Raw genomic sequence first — 22503 nt, forward strand, 5'->3', positions numbered from 1 at the left:
GATCGAGTCAGAGGATTGATCCGTCACATGATTCTTTGAGTCTAATGAGTCTAATGATCGAGTCAGAGGATTGATCCGTCACATGATTCTTTGAGTCTAATGAGTCTAATGATCGAGTCACAGGATTGATCCGTCACATGATTCTTTGAGTCTAATGAGTCTAATGATCGAGTCAGAGGATTGATCCGTCACATGATTCTTTGAGTCTAATGAGTCTAATGATCGAGTCACAGGATTGATCCGTCACATGATTCTTCTGAGTCTAATGAGTCTAATGAGTCTAATGATTGAGTCAGAGGATTGATCCGTCACATGATTCTTTGAGTCTAATGAGTCTAATGAGTCTAATGAGTCTAATGATCGAGTCACAGGATTGATCCGTCACATGATTATTTGAGTCTAATGAGTCTAATGAGTCTAATGAGTCTAATGATTGAGTCACAGGATTGATCCGTCACATGATTCTTTGAGTCTAATGAGTCTAATGATCGAGTCACAGGATTGATCCGTCACATGATTCTTTGAGTCTAATGAGTCTAATGATCGAGTCACAGGATTGATCCGTCACATGATTCTTTGAGTCTAATGAGTCTAATGAGCGAGTCAGAGGATTGATCCGTCACATGATTCTTTGAGTCTAATGAGTCTAATGATCGAGTCAGAGGATTGATCCGTCACATGATTCTTTGAGTCTAATGAGTCTAATGATCGAGTCACAGGATTGATCCGTCACATGATTCTTTGAGTCTAATGAGTCTAATGATCGAGTCACAGGATTGATCCGTCACATGATTCTTTGAGTCTAATGAGTCTAATTAGTCTAATGATTGAGTCACAGGATTGATCCGTCACATGATTCTAATGAGTCTAATGAGTCTAATGAGTCTAATGATTGAGTCACAGGATTGATCCGTCACATGATTCTAATGAGTCTAATGAGTCTAATGAGCGAGTCAGAGGATTGATCCGTCACATGATTCTTTGAGTCTAATGAGTCTAATGATCGAGTCAGAGGATTGATCCGTCACATGATTCTTTGAGTCTAATGAGTCTAATGATCGAGTCAGAGGATTGATCCGTCACATGATTCTTTGAGTCTAATGAGTCTAATGATCGAGTCACAGGATTGATCCGTCACATGATTCTTTGAGTCTAATGAGTCTAATGATCGAGTCACAGGATTGATCCGTCACATGATTCTTTGAGTCTAATGAGTCTAATGATCGAGTCACAGGATTGATCCGTCACATGATTCTTTGAGTCTAATGAGTCTAATTAGTCTAATGATTGAGTCACAGGATTGATCCGTCACATGATTCTAATGAGTCTAATGAGTCTAATGAGTCTAATGATTGAGTCACAGGATTGATCCGTCACATGATTCTAATGAGTCTAATGAGTCTAATGAGCGAGTCAGAGGATTGATCCGTCACATGATTCTTTGAGTCTAATGAGTCTAATGATCGAGTCAGAGGATTGATCCGTCACATGATTCTTTGAGTCTAATGAGTCTAATGATCGAGTCAGAGGATTGATCCGTCACATGATTCTTTGAGTCTAATGAGTCTAATGATCGAGTCACAGGATTGATCCGTCACATGATTCTTTGAGTCTAATGAGTCTAATGATCGAGTCACAGGATTGATCCGTCACATGATTCTTTGAGTCTAATGAGTCTAATTAGTCTAATGATCGAGTCACAGGATTGATCCGTCACATGATTCTAATGAGTCTAATGAGTCTAATGAGTCTAATGATTGAGTCACAGGATTGATCCGTCACATGATTCTAATGAGTCTAATGAGTCTAATGAGTCTAATGATTGAGTCACAGGATTGATCCTTCACATGATTCTAATGAGTCTAATGAGTCTAATGAGTCTAATGATTGAGTCACAGGATTGATCCGTCACATGATTCTAATGAGTCTAATGAGTCTAATGAGCGAGTCAGAGGATTGATCCGTCACATGATTCTTTGAGTCTAATGAGTCTAATGATCGAGTCAGAGGATTGATCCGTCACATGATTCTTTGAGTCTAATGAGTCTAATGATCGAGTCAGAGGATTGATCCGTCACATGATTCTTTGAGTCTAATGAGTCTAATGATCGAGTCACAGGATTGATCCGTCACATGATTCTTTGAGTCTAATGAGTCTAATGATCGAGTCACAGGATTGATCCGTCACATGATTCTTTGAGTCTAATGAGTCTAATTAGTCTAATGATCGAGTCACAGGATTGATCCGTCACATGATTCTAATGAGTCTAATGAGTCTAATGAGTCTAATGATTGAGTCACAGGATTGATCCGTCACATGATTCTAATGAGTCTAATGAGTCTAATGAGTCTAATGATTGAGTCACAGGATTGATCCGTCACATGATTCTAATGAGTCTAATGAGTCTAATGAGCGAGTCAGAGGATTGATCCGTCACATGATTCTTTGAGTCTAATGAGTCTAATGATCGAGTCAGAGGATTGATCCGTCACATGATTCTTTGAGTCTAATGAGTCTAATGATCGAGTCAGAGGATTGATCCGTCACATGATTCTTTGAGTCTAATGAGTCTAATGATCGAGTCACAGGATTGATCCGTCACATGATTCTTTGAGTCTAATGAGTCTAATGATCGAGTCAGAGGATTGATCCGTCACATGATTCTTTGAGTCTAATGAGTCTAATGATCGAGTCACAGGATTGATCCGTCACATGATTCTTTGAGTCTAATGAGTCTAATGATCGAGTCACAGGATTGATCCGTCACATGATTCTTTGAGTCTAATGAGTCTAATGATCGAGTCACAGGATTGATCCGTCACATGATTCTTTGAGTCTAATGAGTCTAATGATCGAGTCAGAGGATTGATCCGTCACATGATTCTTTGAGTCTAATGAGTCTAATGATCGAGTCACAGGATTGATCCGTCACATGATTCTTCTGAGTCTAATGAGTCTAATGAGTCTAATGATTGAGTCAGAGGATTGATCCGTCACATGATTCTTTGAGTCTAATGAGTCTAATGAGTCTAATGAGTCTAATGATCGAGTCACAGGATTGATCCGTCACATGATTCTTTGAGTCTAATGAGTCTAATGAGTCTAATGAGTCTAATGATTGAGTCACAGGATTGATCCGTCACATGATTCTTTGAGTCTAATGAGTCTAATGATCGAGTCACAGGATTGATCCGTCACATGATTCTTTGAGTCTAATGAGTCTAATGATCGAGTCACAGGATTGATCCGTCACATGATTCTTTGAGTCTAATGAGTCTAATGATCGAGTCAGAGGATTGATCCGTCACATGATTCTTTGAGTCTAATGAGTCTAATGATCGAGTCACAGGATTGATCCGTCACATGATTCTTTGAGTCTAATGAGTCTAATGATCGAGTCACAGGATTGATCCGTCACATGATTCTTTGAGTCTAATGAGTCTAATTAGTCTAATGATTGAGTCACAGGATTGATCCGTCACATGATTCTAATGAGTCTAATGAGTCTAATGAGTCTAATGATTGAGTCACAGGATTGATCCGTCACATGATTCTAATGAGTCTAATGAGTCTAATGAGCGAGTCAGAGGATTGATCCGTCACATGATTCTTTGAGTCTAATGAGTCTAATGATCGAGTCAGAGGATTGATCCGTCACATGATTCTTTGAGTCTAATGAGTCTAATGATCGAGTCAGAGGATTGATCCGTCACATGATTCTTTGAGTCTAATGAGTCTAATGATCGAGTCACAGGATTGATCCGTCACATGATTCTTTGAGTCTAATGAGTCTAATGATCGAGTCACAGGATTGATCCGTCACATGATTCTTTGAGTCTAATGAGTCTAATGATCGAGTCACAGGATTGATCCGTCACATGATTCTTTGAGTCTAATGAGTCTAATTAGTCTAATGATTGAGTCACAGGATTGATCCGTCACATGATTCTAATGAGTCTAATGAGTCTAATGAGTCTAATGATTGAGTCACAGGATTGATCCGTCACATGATTCTAATGAGTCTAATGAGTCTAATGAGCGAGTCAGAGGATTGATCCGTCACATGATTCTTTGAGTCTAATGAGTCTAATGATCGAGTCAGAGGATTGATCCGTCACATGATTCTTTGAGTCTAATGAGTCTAATGATCGAGTCAGAGGATTGATCCGTCACATGATTCTTTGAGTCTAATGAGTCTAATGATCGAGTCACAGGATTGATCCGTCACATGATTCTTTGAGTCTAATGAGTCTAATGATCGAGTCACAGGATTGATCCGTCACATGATTCTTTGAGTCTAATGAGTCTAATTAGTCTAATGATCGAGTCACAGGATTGATCCGTCACATGATTCTAATGAGTCTAATGAGTCTAATGAGTCTAATGATTGAGTCACAGGATTGATCCGTCACATGATTCTAATGAGTCTAATGAGTCTAATGAGTCTAATGATTGAGTCACAGGATTGATCCTTCACATGATTCTAATGAGTCTAATGAGTCTAATGAGTCTAATGATTGAGTCACAGGATTGATCCGTCACATGATTCTAATGAGTCTAATGAGTCTAATGAGCGAGTCAGAGGATTGATCCGTCACATGATTCTTTGAGTCTAATGAGTCTAATGATCGAGTCAGAGGATTGATCCGTCACATGATTCTTTGAGTCTAATGAGTCTAATGATCGAGTCAGAGGATTGATCCGTCACATGATTCTTTGAGTCTAATGAGTCTAATGATCGAGTCACAGGATTGATCCGTCACATGATTCTTTGAGTCTAATGAGTCTAATGATCGAGTCACAGGATTGATCCGTCACATGATTCTTTGAGTCTAATGAGTCTAATTAGTCTAATGATCGAGTCACAGGATTGATCCGTCACATGATTCTAATGAGTCTAATGAGTCTAATGAGTCTAATGATTGAGTCACAGGATTGATCCGTCACATGATTCTAATGAGTCTAATGAGTCTAATGAGTCTAATGATTGAGTCACAGGATTGATCCGTCACATGATTCTAATGAGTCTAATGAGTCTAATGAGCGAGTCAGAGGATTGATCCGTCACATGATTCTTTGAGTCTAATGAGTCTAATGATCGAGTCAGAGGATTGATCCGTCACATGATTCTTTGAGTCTAATGAGTCTAATGATCGAGTCAGAGGATTGATCCGTCACATGATTCTTTGAGTCTAATGAGTCTAATGATCGAGTCACAGGATTGATCCGTCACATGATTCTTTGAGTCTAATGAGTCTAATGATCGAGTCACAGGATTGATCCGTCACATGATTCTTTGAGTCTAATGAGTCTAATTAGTCTAATGATCGAGTCACAGGATTGATCCGTCACATGATTCTAATGAGTCTAATGAGTCTAATGAGTCTAATGATTGAGTCACAGGATTGATCCGTCACATGATTCTAATGAGTCTAATGAGTCTAATGAGTCTAATGATTGAGTCACAGGATTGATCCGTCACATGATTCTAATGAGTCTAATGAGTCTAATGAGTCTAATGATTGAGTCACAGGATTGATCCGTCACATGATTCTAATGAGTCTAATGAGTCTAATGAGCGAGTCAGAGGATTGATCCGTCACATGATTCTTTGAGTCTAATGAGTCTAATGATCGAGTCAGAGGATTGATCCGTCACATGATTCTTTGAGTCTAATGAGTCTAATGATCGAGTCAGAGGATTGATCCGTCACATGATTCTTTGAGTCTAATGAGTCTAATGATCGAGTCACAGGATTGATCCGTCACATGATTCTTTGAGTCTAATGAGTCTAATGATCGAGTCACAGGATTGATCCGTCACATGATTCTTTGAGTCTAATGAGTCTAATGATCGAGTCACAGGATTGATCCGTCACATGATTCTTTGAGTCTAATGAGTCTAATTAGTCTAATGATTGAGTCACAGGATTGATCCGTCACATGATTCTAATGAGTCTAATGAGTCTAATGAGTCTAATGATTGAGTCACAGGATTGATCCGTCACATGATTCTAATGAGTCTAATGAGTCTAATGAGCGAGTCAGAGGATTGATCCGTCACATGATTCTTTGAGTCTAATGAGTCTAATGATCGAGTCAGAGGATTGATCCGTCACATGATTCTTTGAGTCTAATGAGTCTAATGATCGAGTCAGAGGATTGATCCGTCACATGATTCTTTGAGTCTAATGAGTCTAATGATCGAGTCACAGGATTGATCCGTCACATGATTCTTTGAGTCTAATGAGTCTAATGATCGAGTCACAGGATTGATCCGTCACATGATTCTTTGAGTCTAATGAGTCTAATTAGTCTAATGATCGAGTCACAGGATTGATCCGTCACATGATTCTAATGAGTCTAATGAGTCTAATGAGTCTAATGATTGAGTCACAGGATTGATCCGTCACATGATTCTAATGAGTCTAATGAGTCTAATGAGTCTAATGATTGAGTCACAGGATTGATCCTTCACATGATTCTAATGAGTCTAATGAGTCTAATGAGTCTAATGATTGAGTCACAGGATTGATCCGTCACATGATTCTAATGAGTCTAATGAGTCTAATGAGCGAGTCAGAGGATTGATCCGTCACATGATTCTTTGAGTCTAATGAGTCTAATGATCGAGTCAGAGGATTGATCCGTCACATGATTCTTTGAGTCTAATGAGTCTAATGATCGAGTCAGAGGATTGATCCGTCACATGATTCTTTGAGTCTAATGAGTCTAATGATCGAGTCACAGGATTGATCCGTCACATGATTCTTTGAGTCTAATGAGTCTAATGATCGAGTCACAGGATTGATCCGTCACATGATTCTTTGAGTCTAATGAGTCTAATTAGTCTAATGATCGAGTCACAGGATTGATCCGTCACATGATTCTAATGAGTCTAATGAGTCTAATGAGTCTAATGATTGAGTCACAGGATTGATCCGTCACATGATTCTAATGAGTCTAATGAGTCTAATGAGTCTAATGATTGAGTCACAGGATTGATCCGTCACATGATTCTAATGAGTCTAATGAGTCTAATGAGCGAGTCAGAGGATTGATCCGTCACATGATTCTTTGAGTCTAATGAGTCTAATGATCGAGTCAGAGGATTGATCCGTCACATGATTCTTTGAGTCTAATGAGTCTAATGATCGAGTCAGAGGATTGATCCGTCACATGATTCTTTGAGTCTAATGAGTCTAATGATCGAGTCACAGGATTGATCCGTCACATGATTCTTTGAGTCTAATGAGTCTAATGATCGAGTCACAGGATTGATCCGTCACATGATTCTTTGAGTCTAATGAGTCTAATTAGTCTAATGATCGAGTCACAGGATTGATCCGTCACATGATTCTAATGAGTCTAATGAGTCTAATGAGTCTAATGATTGAGTCACAGGATTGATCCGTCACATGATTCTAATGAGTCTAATGAGTCTAATGAGTCTAATGATTGAGTCACAGGATTGATCCGTCACATGATTCTAATGAGTCTAATGAGTCTAATGAGTCTAATGATTGAGTCACAGGATTGATCCTGCTTCTTCGGCTTCTTCTGCTTCTTCTGCTTCTTCTGCTTCTTCTGCTTCTTCTGCTTCTTCTGCTTCTTCGGCTTCTTCTGCTTCTTCTGCTTCTTCTGCTTCTTCGGCTTCTTCTGCTTCTTCTGCTTCTTCTGCTTCTTCTGCTTCTTCGGCTTCTTCTGCTTCTTCTGCTTCTTCTGCTTCTTCTGCTTCTTCTGCTTCTTCTGCTTCTTCTGCTTCTTCTGCTTCTTCTGCTTCTTCTGCTTCTTCTGCTTCTTCTGCTTCTTCGGCTTCTTCTGCTTCTTCTGCTTCTTCTGCTTCTTCTGCTTCTTCTGCTTCTTCTGCTTCTTCTGCTTCTTCTGCTTCTTCTGCTTCTTCTGCTTCTTCTGCTTCTTCTGCTTCTTCTGCTTCTTCTGCTTCTTCTGCTTCTGAACGAGGATCATTAGTCGAGTCTTTGAAATGTCAGCGACGATGGATCGTTAGAAACGTGTGTCTTTAGAAACTAACGATGATCCGAGTATTAACAACCAGTACTTTAATGTACTTTGATATACTTTAATATACCTTTATATACCTGAGGGATCAATAAAGTTCTACCTCACCTAACCTAACCTAATATACCTTTACTTTTACTATACTTTAATATACTCTAATATACTTTATTATACTCTAATATACTTTAATATATTTTAATATACTTTAATATACTCTAATAAACTTTAATATACTTTAATATACTTGAATTTGCTTTGATATACTCTAATCTACTTTGATATACTTTAATATGCTTTAATATAACTTAATATACTTTAATATACTTTAATATATTTGAATATACTTTAATATACTCTAATCTACTTTGATATACTTTAATATACTTAAATATACTCTAATATACTTTAATATACCATAATATACTATAATATACTTTAATATATTTTAATATACTCTAATACACTTTCATATATTTGAATATACTTAAATATACTCTAATATACTTTAATAAACTTTAATATATTTTAATATACTTGAATATACTTTAATATACTCTAATATACTTAAATATAATTTAATATACTTAAATATACCTTAATATACTTGAATATACTTTAATATCATTTAATATACTTTAATATACTCTAATATACTTGAATATACTTGAATATACTTGAATATGATTTAATATACTTTAATATAATTAAATATACTTTAATATACTCTAATATGTTTTAATATAATTTATTATACTCTAATATACTTTAGTATAATTTAATATACTTTAATATACTCTAATATGCTTTAATATACTTTAATATAATTTAATATAATTTAATATAATTTAATATACTTTAATATACTTTTATATAATTTAATATAATTTAATATAATTTAATATAATTTAATATACTTTTATATAATTTAATATAATTTAATATAATTTAATATACTTAAATATACCTTAATATACTTGAATATACTTTAATATCATTTAATATACTTTAATATACTCTAATATACTTGAATATACTTGAATATACTTGAATATGATTTAATATACTTTAATATAATTAAATATGCTTTAATATACTCTAATATGTTTTAATATAATTTATTATACTCTAATATACTTTAATATAATTTAATATACTTTAATATACTCTAATATGCTTTAATATACTTTAATATAATTTAATATAATTTAATATAATTTAATATACTTTAATATACTTTTATATAATTTAATATAATTTAATATAATTTAATATACTTTAATCTCAACTGACGAAGAGCCTCATGGATGACTGCACAGATGAAATTTATCCCCAAAATAATTCTGACAGAATGTAACTATAATTATGTTACCATGGAAACCTGTTAAAGGCCTAAAGCCCTGCTTTACCCAAAAATAAGTTTTTGAAAAAAAAAGGTTTGTGTGATTTTCATTCATTAATTAATTATTTTGCCTTTTTCTTCGTCTGCTCGTCTGATCCCCTGCATCCGACCTCGTCTACCGTCCCAGAGTCATGTGTCTCCTTCGAGTAGTAGTACGTAGTAATATTAGTAGTACGTAGTAATATTAGAAGTACATAGTAATATTAGAAGTACATAGTAATATTAGTAGTACGTAGTAATATTAGTAGTACATAGTAATATTATAAGTACATAGTAATATTAGAAGTACATAGTACATAGTAATATTAGAAGTAAATAGTAATATTAGTAGTACGTAGTAATATTAGAAGTACATAGTAATATTAGAAGTAAGTAGTAATTTTAGTAGTACATAGTAATATTAGAAGTACATAGTAATATTAGAAGTACATAGTAATATTAGAAGTACGTAGTAATATTAGTAGTACGTAGTAATATTAGAAGTACGTAGTAATATTAGAAGTACATAGTAATATTAGTAGTACGTAGTAATATTAGTAGTACGTAGTAATATTAGAAGTACCGGTACATAGTAATATTAGAAGTACGTAGTAATATTAGTAGTACATAGTAATATTAGAAGTACATAGTAATATTAGAAGTACGTAGTAATATTAGTAGTACGTAGTAATATTAGAAGTACGTAGTAATATTAGAATTACATAGTAATATTAGAAGTACATAGTAATATTAGTAGTACGTAGTAATATTAGTAGTACATAGTAATATTAGAAGTACATAGTAATATTAGAAGTACATGGTAATATTAGAAGTACGTAGTAATATTAGTAGTACGTAGTAATATTAGAAGTACCGGTACATAGTAATATTAGAAGTACATAGTAATATTAGAAGTACGTAGTAATATTAGTAGTACGTAGTAATATTAGAAGTACGTAGTAATATTAGTAAAGACACTATGAAAGTACCTGAACTCACATGACAAAAATTATCCTATATATAATTCTGACAAAAAGTTTGTTTCCATGGAAACAGTTTCGAGTGTGAACTTCGTGTATTTTCAATGATTTAAGAAGTTTCAGGTTCACTTGTAACGTTTTGACAAAAAACAAAACGATTTAAATGTTATGTTTTAAAGTATGAGTTTAATATTGTCATTCAAAAATACACAAAGTTTCATATATTTTTAAACTGAATATAAAAGTGTCTCCAGACTGAACCAACAGAGCTACTGATCAAACTTATCATTCTTTTATATTCTTTTCTTTTTCCCTTTTAAACTAAATAGGTTTTTAAACAAATACTTGAACGATTGTTGAAAAGTATTTTGAAGTTTCAACCTGTGAACTGATGAACGAATCTTCTGATGACGAGTCACTGACAGCTCAGTACCTTTGATTGACAGTTTGTGACTGGAGTCCAAACAAAGCAAAAATCCTGGTGAAATATTTGTAAACAATCTCTGCCTCGACCTTCAGCCCAGAAGAATCGATTCGTTTGTTTCACTGATTCGTCTGCAGGAGAAACTTGTTTTCAACCCACACTGTGTGAAATGAATCACCTTCTTATCTGAGTCGCCGTGGAAACAGAGTCGCATCTGCAAGTATGATGAGCTGCTGCTCCAGTGAGTCCAGAGACCCATGAGCCACTGATCCATGAACCACAGATCCATGAACCACTGATCCATGAACCACAGACCCATGAACCACAGACCCATGAACCACTGATCCATGAGCCACAGATCCATGAGCCACTGATCCATGAACCACAGATCCATGAGCCACTGATCCATGAACCACTGATCCATGAACCACTGATCCATGAACCACAGACCCATGAACCACAGACCCATGAACCACTGATCCATGAGCCACAGATCCATGAGCCACTGATCCATGAACCACAGACCCATGAACCACAGATCCATGAACCACTGATCCATGAACCACTGATCCATGAACCACTGATCCATGAGCCACTGATCCATGAACCACAGACCCATGAACCACAGATCCATGAACCACTGATCCATGAACCACTGATCCATGAACCACTGATCCATGAGCCACTGATCCATGAGCCACAGACCCATGAGCCACTGATCCATGAGCCACAGATCCATGAGCCACTGATCCATGAACCACTGATCCATGAGCCACAGACCCATGAGCCACTGATCCATGAACCACAGATCCATGAACCACGGATCCATGAACCACAGACCCATGAGCCACAGACCCATGAGCCACTGATCCATGAACCACTGATCCATGAGCCACTGATCCATGAACCACTGATCCATGAGCCACTGATCCATGAGCCACTGATCCATGAACCACTGATCCATGAACCACAGACCCATGAACCACAGACCCATGAGCCACTGATCCATGAGCCGCAGACCCATGAGCCACTGATCCATGAGCCACTGATCCATGAACCACAGATCCATGAGCCACTGATCCATGAACCACTGATCCATGAGCCACAGACCCATGAACCACAGACCCATGAACCACAGACCCATGAGCCACAGACCCATGAGCCACTGATCCATGAGCCACTGATCCATGAACCACAGACCCATGAACCACAGACCCATGAACCACTGATCCATGAACCACAGACCCATGAACCACAGACCCATGAACCACTGATCCATGAACCACAGACCCATGAACCACAGACCCATGAACCACTGATCCATGAACCACAGACCCATGAACCACAGACCCATGAACCACAGACCCATGAACCACAGACCCATGAACCACAGACCCACGAACCACAGACCCATGAACCACAGACCCATGAACCACAGATCCATGAACCACAGACCCATGAACCACAGACCCACGAACCACAGACCCATGAACCACAGACCCATGAACCACAGACCCATGAGCCACAGACCCATGAACCACAGACCCATGAGCCACAGACCCATGAACCACAGACCCATGAGCCACAGACCCATGAACCACAGACCCATGAACCACAGACCCACGAACCACAGACCCATGAACCACAGACCCATGAACCACAGACCCATGAACCATAGATCCATGAACCACAGACCCATGAACCACAGACCCACGAACCACAGACCCATGAACCACAGACCCATGAACCACAGACCCATGAGCCACAGACCCATGAACCACAGACCCATGAGCCACAGACCCATGAACCACAGACCCATGAGCCACAGACCCATGAACCACAGACCCATGAACCACAGACCCATGAACCACAGACCCACGAACCACAGACCCATGAACCACAGACCCATGAACCACAGACCCATGAACCATAGATCCATGAGCCACAGACCCATGAACCACAGACCCATGAACCACAGATCCATGAGCCACAGACCCATGAACCACAGATCCATGAACCACAGACCCATGAACCACAGATCCATGAACCACAGACCCATGAACCACAGACCCATGAACCACAGACCCATGAACCACAGACCCATGAACCACAGACCCATGAACCACAGACCCATGAACCACAGACCCATGAACCACAGACCCATGAGCCACAGAGCCATGAACCACAGACCCATGAACCACAGACCCATGAACCACAGACCCATGAACCACAGACCCATGAACCACAGACCCATGAACCACAGACCCATGAACCACAGACCCATGAACCACAGACCCATGAACCACAGACCCATGAACCACAGACCCATGAGCCACAGACCCATGAACCACAGATCCATGAACCACAGACCCATGAACCACAGATCCATGAACCACAGACCCATGAACCACAGACCCATGAGCCACAGACCCATGAGCCACAGACCCATGAACCACAGACCCATGAGCCACAGACCCATGAGCCACAGACCCATGAACCACAGACCCATGAACCACAGACCCATGAACCACAGACCCATGAACCACAGACCCATGAACCACAGACCCATGAGCCACAGACCCATGAGCCACAGACCCATGAACCACAGACCCATGAACCACAGACCCATGAACCACAGACCCATGAACCACAGACCCATGAACCACAGACCCATGAACCACAGACCCATGAGCCACAGACCCATGAGCCACAGACCCATGAACCACAGACCCATGAACCACAGACCCATGAACCACAGACCCATGAACCACAGATCCATGAACCACAGACCCATGAACCACAGACCCATGAACCACAGATCCATGAACCACAGACCCGTGAACCACAGACCCATGAGCCACAGACCCATGAGCCACTTTATTTGTAAATTATGGTTTGTAAGTATTTGGTCTTCAAACAAGGAAGATCTCTGGCTCTCATAGACCTGTAACTTCTTCTTTAAGAAGCTCTTCTGTCCTCCACTCCTTACCTGTATTAATGGCACCTGTTTGAAGTGGTTACCTGTATCAAAGACACCTGATCACAGCCTCAAACAGTCACACTCCAAACTCCACTATGACCAAAGAGCTGTCGAAGGACACCAGGAAAAGAAGTGTAGACCTGCACCAGACTGGGAAGAGTGAGTCTACAACAGGCAAGCAGCTCTGTGTGGGAAAATCAACTGTGGGAGCAATTATCAGAAAATGGAAGACATACAAGACCACTGATCATCTCCCTCGATCTGGGGCTCCACGCAAGATCTCCTCCCGTGGGGTCAAAATGATCATGTGAGCAAAAATCCCAGAACCCCACGGGGGGACCTGGTGAATGACCTGCAGAGAGCTGGGACCAAAGTAACGAAGGTTAGCATCAGTAACTACAACGACAGGGAATCAAATCCTGCAGACGTGTCCTCCTGCTGAAGCCAGTGCATGTCCAGGTCTGAAGTCTGCCAGAGGCCACATGGATGATACAGCAGAGGATTGGGAGAAGGTCATGTGGTCAGATGAAACCAAAGTAGAACTTTTTGGTATAAACTCAACTGGTCGTGTTTGAAGGATGAAGATACTGAGTTGCATCCCAACAACACCAGACCTACTGTGAAGCATGGGGTGGAAACATCATGCTTTGGGGCTGTTTTTCTGCTAAGGGGACAAGACGACTGATCCGTGTTCAGATAAGAATGAATGGCTCATGTATGTATCGTGAGATTTTGAGCCAAAACCTCCTTCCATCAGTGAGAGCTTTGAAGATGAAACGTGGATCTTCCAGCATGACAATGATCCCAAACACATCGCCCGGGCAACGAAGGAGTGGCTCCGTAAGAAGCATTTGAAAGTCCTGGAGTGGCCTAGCCAGTCTCCAGACCTCAACCCCATAGAAAATCTGTTGAGGGAGTTGAAAGTCCGTGTTGCTCGGCGACAAAACATCTCTGCTCTGGAGAAGATCTGCATGGAGGAATGGACCAAAATACCAGCTCCTGTGTGTGCAAACCTGGTAAAGTTCAATAGTAATCCTTTGACCTGTTATTGCCAACAAAGTATTGAGTTGAATTTTTGTTATTGACCAAATACTTATTTTCCACCATCATTTTCAAATAAATTCTTTAAAAATCCTACAATGTGAATTCAAGTCAATCGGTGGCCGACTAAATACTTTTGTGCCCCACTGTATATAAAATGAAAAAACTGTATTTAAAAAATAAAAGATATACTTTTAAAAATCAATATTCATTGTCCTACGATATAAAATACCAAATATGGACTTCTTTCATTTACATGCTGCCCCCCCGACCCATGGAGAGAACAGAGAGTCACAGAGAGAATCTTATTTATTTTGTTACTATTTATTTATTTTGTTATTATTTATTTATTTTGTTATTATTTATTTATTTTGTTATTATTTATTTATTTTGTTATTATTTATTTATTATTTAAAAGGTAACAAAACAAACATTTCACCTTCAACTCAAAGAATCCTTGATTTATTATTTTTGGCACGTCTGGTGCTCCGTACACCTCCTCCTGCTCCTCCTCCTCACTCCTCCTCACTCCTCACTCCTCCTCACTCCTCCTCCTCATCCTCCTTCTCCTATTCCTCCTCCTGCTCCTCCTCCTCCTATTCCTGCTCCTACTCCTGCTCCTCCTCCTCCTCATCCTCTTCCTCTTCCTCTATCTCATCCTCCTTCTCCTATTCCTCCTCCTGCTCCTCCTCCTCCTACTCCTGCTCCTACTCCTGCTCCTCCTCCTCCTCATCCTCCTGCTCCTCATCCTCTTCCTCTATCTCATCCTCCTTCTCCTATCCCCCCTCCTGCTACTCCTCCTCCTACTCCTGCTCCTACTCCTGCTCCTCCTCCTCCTCATCTTCCTGCTCCTCATCCTCTTCCTCTTCCTCTTCCTCTTCCTCATCCTCCTCCTCCTCCTCCTCCTCCTCTTCCTCTTCCTCTTCGTCTATCTCATCGTCCTTCTTCTATTCCTCCTCCTGCTCCTCCTCCTCCTCACTCCTCTTCCTCCTCACTCCTCCTCCTCCTCCTCCTCTTCCTCGTCCTCTATCTCATCCTCCTTCTTCTATTCCTCCTCCTCCTCACTCCTCTTCCTCCTCACTCCTCCCCCTTCTCCTCTTCCTCTTCCTCTTCCTCTTCCTCTTCCTCTATCTCATCCTCCTTCTCCTTTTCCTCATCCTGCTCCTACTCCTGCTCCTACTCCTCCTCATCCTCCTCTTCCTCTTCCTCTTCCTCTTCCTCTTCCTCTTCCTCTTCCTCTTCCTCTTCCTCATCCTCCTTCTCCTATTCCTCCTCCTGCTCCTCCTCCTCCTCATCCTCCTCCTCCTCCTCATCCTCCTCATCCTCTTGCTCCTCCTCCTGCTCCTGCTCCTCCTCCTCCTCCTCTTGCTCCTCCTCCTCCTCATCCTCCTCCTCCTCCTCATCCTCCTCATCCTCTTGCTCCTCCTCCTGCTCCTGCTCCTCCTCCTCCTCCTCTTGCTCCTCCTCCTCCTCATCCTCCTGCTCCTCTTGCTCCTCATCCTCTTGCTCCTCCTCTTGCTCCTCCTCTCGCTCCTCCTCCTGCTCCTCCTCCTCCTCCCGTCATGGTTCCGTCCAAGTGTCTTCACTTGTGCGTGTGCTTCACTCTGGTATCGAGCATCACTCGCGGCACCAGAACCTTTTCCTCCGGATCCGAACCGTCGTCAAACTGGACCGATACATTATGACCATGTTCAAGGGGAAGCGTCGCAACCGTCGATGTAAGTTTTTACCTGATGTTGTCGCGGCTGTCGAGCAGCTTCTGGTTCTGGTTCTGGTTCTGGTTCTGAGCGGTTCTTGTGGTTCTTGTGGTTCTTGTGGTTCTTGTGGGTCGAAGTTAATGACGTTGATCGAGACGTTGTGACGTGTTTACAAAAACACACTGAACGTGTTTACAAACACACACTGAACGTGTTTACAAACACACACTGAACGTGTTTACAAAAACACACTGAACGTGTTTACAAACACACACTGAACGTGTTTACAAACACACACTGAACGTGTTTACAAAAACACACTGAACGTGTTTACAAACACACACTGAACGTGTTTACAAAAACACACTGAACGTGTTTACAAAAACACACTGAACGTGTTTACAAACACACACTGAACGTGTTTACAAACACACACTGAACGAGTTTACAAACACACTGAACGTGTTTACAAACACACACTGAACGTGTTTACAAACACACACTGAACGTGTTTACAAACACACTGAACGTGTTTACAAACACACACTGAACGAGTTTACAAACACACACTGAACGAGTTTACAAACACACACTGAACGTGTTTACAAACACACACTGAACGAGTTTACAAACACACACTGAACGTGTTTACAAACACACACTGAACGTGTTTACAAACACACACTGAACGAGTTTACAAACACACACTGAACGTGTTTACAAACACACACTGAACGTGTTTACAAACACACACTGAACGTGTTTACAAACACACACTGAACGTGTTTACAAACACACACTGAACGTGTTTACAAACACACTGAACGTGTTTACAAACACACACTGAACGTGTTTACAAACACACACTGAACGTGTTTACAAACACACACTGAACGTGTTTACAAACACACTGAACGTGTTTACAAACACACACTGAACGTGTTTACAAACACACACTGAACGTGTTTACAAACACACTGAACGTGTTTACAAACACACACTGAACGTGTTTACAAACACACACTGAACGTGTTTACAAACACACACTGAACGTGTTTACAAACACACTGAACGTGTTTACAAACACACACTGAACGTGTTTACAAACACACACTGAACGTGTTTACAAACACACTGAACGTGTTTACAAACACACACTGAACGTGTTTACAAACACACACTGAACGTGTTTACAAACACACACTGAACGTGTTTACAAACACACACTGAACTGAGTCTTTGGATCTTTTAGTTTCTTTCGCTCTTTGACTCAAACGAAGATAAAATGTTTCCATAAAATGTAAATTAATTATTTTCTTATGGATGTAAAAATGATTTAAACGTATTTATATTTTAAAAATACATTTTAATCAAATAACGAACGTTTACTTGATTTATTTTACTTGTTATTTACATTTATTTATTTATTGGTTCGAGGAGTCGATGTGTAAAAACACAATAAATACAATTGTTTTACGTAAAATAGAGATATTCAGCTTCCTTTTCCTCATTTTGTTTAATAGTTTTACTCATTTAGTGTTTTTAATTAAACGTCCGTCAAACTGGTTTAATTTTGGTTTAAATGTTTGTGATGTTGGGAACGATATCGTTGTCATGGTGATGAACTCCTGTGTCATGATGAAGGTGAAAATATATTATCAATTTGTAAACTTTAAAACCGAAGAATTCACGTAAATATCACGTTATTTATTCGCTGTGTCGAGATTATTGTTAATTTTAATTGAATTCTTTTTTTTGTTCTTTAAAATCTTGTGTTATTTTCACCACAGTTTATTTATTCTTTATATTTCAATAAATTGTGTATAAATACATTTTTATATTTACAATCAAAACATATGGGTTGCAATTAAACTTCCGGCCTCTAGATGGCAGCACTTATTAAGTCCTTTGCAGCTAAAGGTAGAATGATGACTGAGTACGAGAGGATACAGTGATTCCAGCAGCTTTTAAAGCTGATGTTTGGACATATTTTGGTTTGGTATACTGGATAATACTACACATATATACTTGTTACTACACTATCACAACACCAGAGTCAAGTACTAGACAATACTACACATATATACTTGTTACTACACTATCACAACACCAGAGTCAAGTACTAGACAATACTACACATATATACTTGTTACTACACTATCACAACACCAGAGTCAAGTACTGGACAATACTACACATATGTACTTGTTACTACACTATCACAACACCAGAGTCAAGTACTAGACAATACTACACATATATACTTGTTACTACACTATCACAACACCAGAGTCAAGTACTAGACAATACTACACATATATACTTGTTACTACACTATCACAACACCAGAGTCAAGTACCGGACAATACTACACATATGTACTTGTTACTACACTATCACAACACCAGAGTCAAGTACTGGACAATACTACACATATGTACTTGTTACTACACTATCACAACACCAGAGTCAAGTACTGGACAATACTACACATATATACTTGTTACTACACTATCACAACACCAGAGTCAAGTACTGGACAATACTACACATATATACTTGTTACTACACTATCACAACACCAGAGTCAAGTACTGGACAATACTACACATATATACTTGTAACTACACTATCACAACACCAGAGTCAAGTACTGGACAATACTACACATATATACTTGTTACTACACTATCACAACACCAGAGTCAAGTACTGGACAATACTACACATATATACTTGTTACTACACTATCACAACACCAGAGTCAAGTACTGGACAATACTACACATATATACTTGTTACTACACTATCACAACACCAGAGTCAAGTACTGGACAATACTACACATATATACTTGTAACTACACTATCACAACACCAGAGTCAAGTACTGGACAATACTACACATATATACTTGTTACTACACTATCACAACACCAGAGTCAAGTACTGGACAATACTACACATATATACTTGTTACTACACTATCACAACACCAGAGTCAAGTACTGGACAATACTACACATATATACTTGTTACTACACTATCACAACACCAGAGTCAAGTACTGGACAATACTACACATATATACTTGTTACTACACTATCACTATATATCATCTAATGAAATGTAATTTGAACAACAAGTTAAAATACATGAACAAAAATATATATATTTTGTGGGAAAAATGTTCTTAACGTTTGAATCTGACGGTTTTGTTCAGACCAACTTTATTTATGTGTCAGAAGTAACTTAACATGTAAAGTCAACTTCGAGATACTTCTGCGCGACGATGCTACCTCAGGAAATGCAATAAGTTTTCGTCGCATGTTGAAGGCATTTCTTCCGATGAAAGATCCGTCGTAACGAACTCACGTTGAAATATCTCAAATATGGAGACAAGTCAAAGCACACGAGCCAATCAGATCGAAGGAAAAGACGAAGAGGGAAATAACATCGAGAGACGATGAATCCACAGAATTATCTGATCAACCAGAGACTTTCTATTTATTCTACTTTCTTCAACATCTGATAACGAAACAACAGCATCGCTCTCATCTGCCATCTTGACTCTCCACTAACATTAGACCCGCCAGCACAATGACCCACTTGAGCCTGAGAGATTGATGAAGTTTTTTCGACTAAACCAGCGACTCCTCCGGAGCCACGATCTCGATGCTAACACACATACAAAGAATGTATCTTATTAGCTACTGTGGCACTTTAGATATGTTAGCATAACTGCTACCATTCAGGCTAACAACGTAGCATCCATTCGTCTTGGTAGTTTCACGTTAATTCAATAGTCAAGATGAAGATTAAGGCTGCACGATATATCGAAAAAAATATCAATATTGGTACTTTAGATATACATCGAAAACATGTGATAATTGATCATTTTCTATTGTATAAATCAAGCATTTCTTAAATGATCACTTCGACCAATCAGTGTCACGTTCTGTAAAGTTGTCAATTTGTACTTCTATGTCTCGTTGTTGTTTGCGTCTCCGTCCGTCTGTGAACTATGTTAGGCTCGGTTGCTATGACGACGCGTCTTGCCGGCGCAGACTCAGTATATCCAGTGAAGTAATACTAACTTGTGATCTAGTCAAACACTAGTGATCCAGTGAAGTAATACTAACTTATGATCTAGTTCAACACTAGTGATCCAGTGAAGTAATACTAACTTATGATCTAGTTCAACACTAGTGATCCAGTGAAGTAATACTAACTTATGATCTAGTCAAACACTTGTGATCCAGTGAAGTAATACTAACTTATGATCTAGTCAAACACTAGTGATCCAGTGAAGTAATACTAACTTATGATCTAGTCAAACACTAGTGATCCAGTGAAGTAATACTAACTTATGATCTAGTTCAACACTAGTGATCCAGTGAAGTAATACTAACTTATGATCTAGTCAAACACTAGTGATCCAGTGAAGTAATACTAACTTATGATCTAGTCAAACACTAGTGATCCAGTGAAGTAATACTAACTTATGATCTAGTCAAACACTAGTGATCCAGTGAAGTAATACTAACTTATGATCTAGTTCAACACTAGTGATCCAGTGAAGTAATACTAACTTATGATCTAGTCAAACACTAGTGATCCAGTGAAGTAATACTAACTTATGATCTAGTCAAACACTAGTGATCCAGTGAAGTAATACTAACTTATGATCTAGTCAAACACTAGTGATCCAGTGAAGTAATACTAACTTATGATCTAGTTCAACACTAGTGATCCAGTGAAGTAATACTAACTTATGATCTAGTCAAACACTAGTGATCCAGTGAAGTAATACTAACTTATGATCTAGTCAAACACTAGTGATCCAGTGAAGTAATACTAACTTATGATCTAGTCAAACACTAGTGATCCAGTGAAGTAATACTAACTTATGATCTAGTCAAACACTAGTGATCCAGTGAAGTAATACTAACTTATGATCAAGTCAAACACTAGTGATCCAGTGAAGTAATACTAACTTATGATCTAGTCAAACACTAGTGATCCAGTGAAGTAATACTAACTTATGATCTAGTCAAACACTAGTGATCCAGTGAAGTAATACTAACTTATGATCTAGTCAAACACTAGTGATCCAGTGAAGTAATACTAACTTATGATCTAGTCAAACACTAGTGATCCAGTGAAGTAATACTAACTTATGATCTAGTCAAACACTAGTGATCCAGTGAAGTAATACTAACTTATGATCTAGTCAAACACTAGTGATCCAGTGAAGTAATACTAACTTATGATCTAGTCAAACACTAGTGATCCAGTGAAGTAATACTAACTTATGATCTAGTCAAACACTAGTGATCCAGTGAAGTAATACTAACTTATGATCTAGTCAAACACTAGTGATCCAGTGAAGTAATACTAACTTATGATCTAGTCAAACACTAGTGATCCAGTGAAGTAATACTAACTTATGATCTAGTCAAACACTAGTGATCCAGTGAAGTAATACTAACTTATGATCTAGTCAAACACTAGTGATCCAGTGAAGTAATACTAACTTATGATCTAGTCAAACACTAGTGATCCAGTGAAGTAATACTAACTTATGATCTAGTCAAACACTAGTGATCCAGTGAAGTAATACTAACTTATGATCTAGTCAAACACTAGTGATCCAGTGAAGTAATACTAACTTATGATCTAGTCAAACACTAGTGATCCAGTGAAGTAATACTAACTTATGATCTAGTCAAACACTAGTGATCCAGTGAAGTAATACTAACTTATGATCTAGTCAAACACTAGTGATCCAGTGAAGTAATACTAACTTATGATCTAGTCAAACACTAGTGATCCAGTGAAGTAATACTAACTTATGATCTAGTCAAACACTAGTGATCCAGTGAAGTAATACTAACTTATGATCTAGTCAAACACTAGTGATCCAGTGAAGTAATACTAACTTATGATCTAGTCAAACACTAGTGATCCAGTGAAGTAATACTA

The 22503-nt window shown here is 38.7% G+C and overlaps 1 protein-coding gene across 3 annotated transcripts in view; it reads left to right on the forward strand.

Moving 5' to 3' along the window:
* Positions 1-22503, forward strand: part of ralylb (RALY RNA binding protein like b) — a 197881-nt gene that overhangs the window by 130058 nt on the left and 45320 nt on the right. The gene's annotated exons all lie outside the window — the stretch shown is intronic.

This window comes from Callionymus lyra, chromosome 4 (assembly GCF_982586985.1).
Source record: "Callionymus lyra chromosome 4, fCalLyr1.hap1.1, whole genome shotgun sequence".
In the NCBI taxonomy this organism is placed as follows: domain Eukaryota; kingdom Metazoa; phylum Chordata; class Actinopteri; order Syngnathiformes; family Callionymidae; genus Callionymus; species Callionymus lyra.